This window comes from Melanerpes formicivorus, unplaced genomic scaffold (assembly GCF_026170545.1).
Source record: "Melanerpes formicivorus ecotype bairdi unplaced genomic scaffold, bMelFor1.0.p_v2 SCAF_5, whole genome shotgun sequence".
In the NCBI taxonomy this organism is placed as follows: Eukaryota; Metazoa; Chordata; class Aves; order Piciformes; family Picidae; genus Melanerpes; species Melanerpes formicivorus.
Window position 1 is genome coordinate 12,003,915 of NW_027142357.1, and position 8,325 is coordinate 12,012,239.

At 44.1% G+C, this 8,325-nt stretch overlaps 1 protein-coding gene across 1 annotated transcript in view; it reads left to right on the top strand.

Annotated features, from left to right (window-relative positions):
- Nucleotides 1–5,482, top strand: part of TWIST2 (twist family bHLH transcription factor 2) — a 41,537-nt gene extending 36,055 nt beyond the window's left edge. Inside the window, exon 2 of the mRNA XM_068138145.1 lies at nt 4,641–5,482. The gene's annotated coding sequence lies outside the window, so the exon portion shown is untranslated. The remainder of the gene's footprint in view (nt 1–4,640) is intronic.
- The last annotated feature ends 2,843 nt before the right edge of the window (nt 5,483–8,325 follow it).

Here is an 8,325-nt window from a genome sequence, read left to right on the forward strand (position 1 = left end):
TTTAAAAGAAGTTGGGGAAGAAAAAAATTTTAAAAAATCAAACCCAAAACAAAACCAAACAAACCACAACCAAAACCCCAAAAAAACCCAAAACACACAAAAAAAGTACCAAAACTCAAACCCAACAAGCAGACAATCTCAAAACCATTTTTCATAGGTTTGTAGAATGGTTTGGTTTGAAAAATGGCCTTAAAAAAAAATTCACTTAATTCCACCCCCACTGCCACAGGCAAGGACACCTTCCACTAGACCAGGTTGCTCAAAGCCCCATCCAGCATGGCCAAATAGAATAGACCATGTTGGAAAAGACCTCTGAGACCATGGAGTCCACCTATCACCCAACACTATCTAATCAACTAAACCATGGCACCAAGCACTCCATCCAGTCTCTTCCTAAACAAGTCCAATGATGGTGACTCCACCACCTCCCCGGTCAGCCCATTCCAATGGCCAATGACTCTTTCTATGAAGAACTTCTTCCTAACATCCAGCCTAAACCTCCCCTGGTACAGCCTGAGGCTGTGTCCTCTTGTTCTGGTGCTGGTTGCCTGGGAGAAGAGACCAACACCTACCTGGCTACAACCACCCCTCAGGTAGTTGTAGATAGCAATAAGGTCTCCCCTGAGTCTCCTCTTCTCCAGGCTACATTGCTTACTTCATTTGCACTCTTGGTCATGGTTATGTTTCAAAGTTTCCTGCAACCAGGGCTATGGTCTTGCCACCTTAACATCAGTGCAGCAGCTTTCAGTTCTTGCAGTTCCTATTCTGGGCTGGGGAATGCTTCATATGGAGCTGGGAAACTCTTCAAAAGCAAGGAGAATTGGAGCTACAAGCCCTCAATTCACTCCCCAAGGGAAACTGCATTGAGTATGTGTCACAGCAGCGCACAACTGTATTCAGTGTTACAAGCTATGGGAGAAATGCTTGGAAACTGTGTTCAGCAGAAAACTTCACTATGTATCATCTTTCCATCCAGATACTATAATTGCACACTGTTATAGTACAGTATTATAACGCTACAATATTGTTATAGTATAATATAGTATTATAATGTTGTTCTAATATGGCATTATGCTGTTTGTCTATACCTTGGAGAATCACAAGTGGTGCCTTACAGAATCATAGAATCATTTCAGTTGGAAAAGACCTCTAAGATCATCAAGTCCAACCACCATGGTTGTTCAACAGACCCTCTCCCCACCTCACTGGAACCTCCTTTCAAGCAGCTGTAAAGAGCAATGAGGTCTCACCTCAGCCTCCTCTTCTCCAGACTAAACAATTCCAGTTCCCTCAGCTGGTCCTCATAAGACTTGTTCTCTAGACCCTTTACCAGCTTTGTAAGAAGCAGCTGATTGAATCTCACATGCTCTGAGAGAGGGAGGGATGTACTGCAATTGCCCAACCAGAGAAACTGTGGCATATGCAGGGACAGCAATTAAACAACAAACTTGTGCATGAACTGGTATTAAAACTAAGGTGTGCAAGGTCCTTCTGTGCTACCTCATCATTTTAGTGCCAGGAAGAAATTCTGTCCCCTCCCTATATAACCCACTGTGGGATTTGCAGCTGCATTAAGTCCCACATCTCTATACCTCATCATTCAGCTGCCATAGGAAACCTGCAGCCATTCCTGCTGGAGCACATTAGGAAATGTCTGCAGGCCCGGCTCACAGGAGTGGAGCTGGGAAGTGCCACAGGAGTAGCTGCCATCTGAGTGCCTTGGCAGGCTTTGATGAACACCTTGCTGAGCCCCTCTGGGATTAAAGGATCATAAACACGAAGCATGACCTTGGGAAGGTCCATTAAAGCACAAAATCATTAAGAAAAACTTTCTATAGTTTAAGAGGGGATGGAGCCATAAAGGCCCCTTTGACTCATTTATAGCTCCCGAAGGCAAATGGGGCCACGCTTCCTCTTTTGGTCATTGAGAAGTTGGGCAATCAGAGCCAGCCCTTCTGGGAACCCAGGCATAACGCACTGGGTTTACTGGGGCACTTCATGGTGAGCTCTCCAGAAACAAGGGGCAAGAAGAGGCAGCCACCATGGAAGGTCTGGCTGCAGGGGTGTGGCATCACTGGGTAGGAGAAGAGGAAAGACCAGCTTGCAGGCTTTGGGAGTTTCCTTCCTCTTCCTCAGCCATGAGCTGATATGTCTTCCCTCTGCAAGTCTCAAACTACAGCAAGCAAGGACTAGGTTTCTGAGATGAAGATCATAAGCCTGATTCAGGGTATAATTTCTCCGCTATGCATAGTGTTCTTTTAACCAAACAAAGAAGCCACTGCAGTCCATTCACCTTATTGAGCTTCGTGTGGGATGCCATCAGGTTTTTAGCCCAGTACTACTGCACTGGAGTGACCTGGTGCAGGTAACTGAGGAGGAATAGGTTGGGTGCTGGCAAACATCACACATCTCACCACATCTCTTCCTGTAGTAGACACGTTTCCACACATCCCATCATTAAAGTGTGTGCCTCATGCAAAAAGCAGGTGCCTACCTCCTTCCACTAGCATTTATGTTTGCAAAATTGCTTCTTAGAGACAGATTTTTTTCAAAAACAGTCAGTATCCAACATCCTAAGGGCCCAGAAAGGAAGACATCGAAACAATAGGTCATATAGAGGAGGTTTCTCATCTTGTGTACTTCTTTCTTTCTCTCTACTGACAAATTTGCTCTGTTAATGAGCAGGTTTTACTCTGATGTGGGTATTATGCAGAATATGTGGTAAGAACGACCAGTTACACAATATGAACTGGACACACATGTCAAGATGGAAAGAACAGCCCCTTTACAGCCAGGAATTGCAGTATTACGACCAGATCTATGTGTCTGGTCATAATACTACTGCATCAGCTGATACAGGCTGTTTTAGCATGCAGCAGTGGAAACAACCTACCAGATCACCCAGTGCAGCTACTTCTGCCCACCATGACCATGGCTGTCAGTGCCCTGTCTGGGATGGGAAATCATAGGTGAAGCACTGGAAGCACAAGAAGAGATCTGTCAGTGCCATACCAGATCGCTGGGGAGCAGCAGTACTGCTGGCTGCAGAGTAGACTGAGTTCATTCACCTCACAGTAAATGGGAAGCCAAAACACCCTGAGCTGCTGTGCAATTCCCGGTTTTTTTTTCTAGCTGGTCAGAGCCAAAAGAGCTGCAGAAAACCAGAAAGGACCAGCAGAAACGAGATCCCACACTGCAACAGCAGCCAGAGCAGGGTGTCTCAGCCGGGGTTAAAGACAGTGGCTTGAAACCACTAGCTTTGCTCTAAGAACATCTTTGTGGCTGACCTCTGCAGTCTTGGGTAGAATTTGAAAACTCTGTGGTACAAGATCATCTTGGTATTGTTTTCTGTCTGGTTCACCTTTCTATCTGGTTCCACACAGCAGCCAGATTCAGAGCAGTCCAGGGCACAGTGATACTTCGTGTAGCTAACAGCAAGCATCCTCCACTGCTTCTAGTTGCTGGAAAAAATAATTTGAAGAAGAAAGATCATCAGAAAATCATCCCGTGGTATCTTCCTCCTCTCTGTATTTTCTTTTCCTTTCCTGAGTCTCTCCCTGGCAATGCCAGCATTAGGAAAGGGCCAGCTTTGTGTCAGATGTGCACAGACACAAACTACCTCTGCTCACACACTCCAAGCAGTTAAGCTTTCCTAAGTGGTCCTGGGCAGCCTGTCAAGCCCTAAACTAGTCTGCAGAATGTGGTTGTAATTAGATAATTAATAACTTCGAGAAGGGAAGGAAAGGAAATAAGCTAAATGGAAGCTTTCCTTAGTGGGAGGAAATAATTATATCTGCTTTTTGATATATGAGCTGAGGTGGCTTTCTGAAGGCAGAAACAGCATCTTGCCGTTCCTCCCTCAAGTTAGATGGGATCTCCCATGGGCACTACTGGGGCACAGAGTTTGTCCCACCAGCCCACAGCTGAGCAGCAGCAGGTTGTTGCAAATCAGAGCAAAACTTACAGGTAATGAGTCTCCCTGATATGTTGCTACATCTTCTCACATCTTGATGAATGGGAGCAAAGGAGAGATGATACACAGGGATGGGTCACCAGGAATCATGTGGTAAACAGGGGTTTAACACAATATTTCTTGGGGATGGAGGTGCTACTCAGCTTATAGTCATTGCTTCTGCCTGTGGATTTACTATAGAGAGTACAGCACATGAAAAAGGCTGTGACATTAACTGACTCTGAACTTAGGCTGCACACCCCAAAGTCAAAGGAATTGGTAAGTTTAGGTTAAATATTTTTTGTTGTTGATTTTGGATATGCTTAGATATTGCATAAATGTTTCACCCTAGGATGGAAAGAAAACATACTGATTTCCAGCAGGAGGAGCTGAGAGTCACTGTGGGTTGGGTTTCTAAAGCCCATCTCAGGTACCTGAGCATCTGATCTCCCCATTTCACCTGTTGAAGGGACTCTGGGTATACTCTGGACCTCACCCAGTGATTAACCATGTGCTCCCACACTGCTGGGACCAGGGGCAGGTCTCAGCATGTGGTTACAGATGTTCACAAACCACAGCCTTGATTTGTAGGGGCAAAGAATTTATCAACATATCTCAGAAAGATGTCTTGTACATGGTGTATTTATTTTTCTTTTCTTACTTTTTTTCCCCCTTCTCTTCTCTCCAGACTGTCCAGAGTCTGCAACTGAAGTGGAATTGGGATGTATCCAAGTTTGTAGCTTCTGAAACCTTAACAACCTCAAGTAAACTGGTCCAAAAGACCCCTCTTGACCTCCCTCACTCTGAACTCTTGCGGAGCTCTTAGGCTGAGCAGAAAGCAGCACCAAAGCTAGCAGTCTGAAGCTTTGCAACATCTCTCCCCAAGTGACTGACCAAAGAGAAAAGAGAAGCACCGTTCCTGGTTGTTCATTGTTGCTGGATTTTGTGTGTGTCCATCTCTGTGTTTGGTTTTATTTTATTTTATTATTTTTTTTTTTAATTCAGGAACACATTTATGAGAAATCTTTGGGTTCAATTTTACTTCCCTTTAGCTGTATTCTTTTGGTTTGGTTTGTTTTTTTTAGTTGGTTTTGATTTTGTGCTGGGTTTCTTTGTTTGGGGCTGTTTTGTTTTGGGTTTGGTTGGGGGGGGTTTTTTGTCTGTTTTTAAAATTCAGAATCTGATTTCTTGTACAGTAATGTCAAAACTGGACCAAGGCTCTCAGAAAAAAATAAGAAAAGCAAAACCAAAAACAATGCCCACCATGTCCACAGCTCCTTGCATGATTAGTTTCAAGTACAGCCTGGATTACAGACTCTACCACCTTTTCCTTATTGCTCCATGATTTACTACCGCTCACTCCCTTCCCTTTTTTTATTTTCATTTTCTGTTCCAGTGTATATGTTGCTTATTTGTTTTATTTATTGAGATATTTTTAACGAGCTAAGAGACTGCAATGTCGATGTGTATACTGCTTCTCTTGCCAATAAAAATAAAGATGTCATGCAGCTACCAGGTATATGAGATTTACATTCTTGACTGCACATCTCTGAGCTGAGATGCTTCCTTGCACCCTGAAATGTTTCAGCACTCAGCAATTTGTCTAAAAGCTGTTTCCCAGGTAGTGATTGATGGGGTGCAGAAGGTATGAACATCACTTCCCCAGGTTGATGTTTGCCTGCCAATACCAGGAGTAATTGCTTATTTGCTTATAACCTGGCTAAGGAGATTTGCTCAATCTGCAAGTGCTGCAGAGAAGGCACACATCTGTTTGGCACTGTGAGTGGCTTCTGTTCACAGCAGAGCCCTTTATTAAGCAAAATGCAACATGTCCCAGTATACGTGAGACCCACCAGGCTGTATGCTTGCACTCAGCTAGAAGAAGTCACTCTTACTGGTGGAAATGTTAAGTGCAAGCCTTTCTCAAAGAGAAGAAGGGCTGCATGGAGACACATCAGTTGAAAAGCTGTGTCTGTGACCCAGAGAGCCCCTTGTCTATTGTGCACAGAAGAGATGCATAACCTACAAAAGCCACAGAAATGGTCACACAGGGTCGCCGAACTGCTCCTCTTTCCTATATACTTTCCACTCTGAGAGCAAACATCAGTGGGCTGTGCTACTGTTCATTAACCTTCCTCCACCACCTTGCAGAGCCCTGTCAGACCCTCAGTCATACACACGCTGAAGCCAGGTTTCAATTTCCAAGTCATAAATAATACATGTAAAAGAATTCATTCTGAAACAAAAATAAAAAAAACCTGGGGGAGAGGGGAGGAGGTGGGGGGTGGAAAGGCATCAGTAAAAAGCAGTCACAATGGATCAGTAAATATGGGGATAAATCATACCAAACAACCTTTTTTAACTCATACCCCTTCCTCACTTGATTAACAGCAATGCAGGTTATCTTTAGCTACAATGCTGACATGACAGAGAGAGAGGGATAAAAGGGTAGGTCTCTGGCCCAAACATTCATTGTTGAGGTTATTGACTTGACTTTGCAAAGCAAAAAGCAAAACAGATCTTCAGAAGAAATGTCTGCTCAGAAATTGGCAGGGGGAGATGTATTGGGAGGGAAAGAACAGATAGACTAGATTAGACTAGACTAGAATTAACCGGGTTGAACTCGATGATCTGAACATTGAGTCCAATGTAACATCCAACACTATCTAATCAACTAAACCATGGCACCAAGAACCCCATCTAGTCTCTTCCTAAACAAGTCCAGTGATGGTGACTCTACCATCTCCCTGGGCAGCCCATTCCAATGGCCAATGACTCTTTCTATGAAGAACTTCTTCCTAACACCCAGCCTAAACCTCCCCTGGCACAGCTTGACACTGTGTCTTCTTGTTCTGGTGCTGGTTGCCTGGGAGAAGAGACCAGCCCCCGCCTGGCTACAATTTCCCTTCAGGTAGTTGTAAACAACAATAAGGTCTGCCCTGAGCCTCCTTCTCCCAGGCTAAGAAACCCCAGCTCCCCCAGCCTCTCCTCACAGGGCTTGTGTTCCAAAGCCCTCACCAACTTTGTTGCCCTTCTCTGGACACATTCCAGCAACTCAACATCTTTCCTAAACTGAGGGGCACAGAACTGGACACAGGACTCAAGGTGTGGCCTAACCAGTGCTGAGTACAGGGGCAGAATGACTTCCCTGCTCCTACTGGCCACACTGCTCCTGATACAGGCCAGGATGCCATTGGCCTTTTCCTCTAGGGGGAAAAAAAAACTAAAATTAAGCAACGCTGCGGTGTCTAGCCCCATTTAAAAATAAATCATGTCATTCTATCTGAACCAGTTTCACAGAGTAACATTTTAACATGTCAACTCAAGATCATACACGTGTGTATCAGATGCATTAATTGCCTGATAGGTTTCAGAGCTTGAACATCAAATGTTTATTTTAAAACAAGCCCAGTTGCATAGAGTAAAATACATCACATCCATTACATGCTCTTACTTTCTTAAAAATAAATCGCCTCTCAGTCTGGGCTTTTGGTGCCAGTAGAGCCAAAAATACCATTTAAGAAGGTGAATCTAACAGATGTCATGCAATGAGGCACATCATGCAGCAAATCACTTTTTTTCCCCCCCTAGGGCATGTGCATTTGTGTGTCAGTTTCTGCAATTTTGTGAATCTTTAATGATGCTCCAGATTGCTCCACAATGATTTCACCACAAGGAGTGGCATTTTTCCAAGTATGGGCACCCAAATCCAACTTTAGCCTTGTTAACGGCTTGTCACAAGAACATATCATACTGCTCTGCTCTCCCAGGATGTGACCTACCCAAGCCACAGGTCAGACATGTGCAGCTGGAGCAGTGGCACCATAAATGCCATGTGCCTTCCTTGATGCCACAAAGGGTCAGGGTTGCTGAACCTTATGCTTCAATACCATGCATTTAAGAACCTTTCATAGTAGATCAAAGCATTTCAAATCTAGAGCCCAGAGATACAATACAACTCTCTTTTTGTCAGGCAGGAAAAGTAGCAACTGTAAAAGCTGATCAAGGCAGTTAGAAAACAGCCATGCCACAGAGCTCAGGTGAGTGGTTTCAGTTCCTGAGGGGAGAAATTGTACTAGCAAGCACTAGAAAAAGTCAAAAAAAGTACTGACAATTTGAGAGCTGTGAACTCTCTGGATATGAGACTTTTTTTACAGGAAAGCAAAATAAACAAACAACCAACCCCAAACTAAAACAACCACCAAAAAAAACACCCATATTCAAATGATGAATAGAGAGAAAGGGTTTCAATCAGTTGTGTTTCAGTGTTTCAAGAAGCTGCTGAAAAAGGCTTTTCACCTTGTATGGGTCACCTTGCATGACCTGTAGCCAGGCATGCAGGTCAGTTAGGAAGAAGTTGAAGTAAAGGTAAA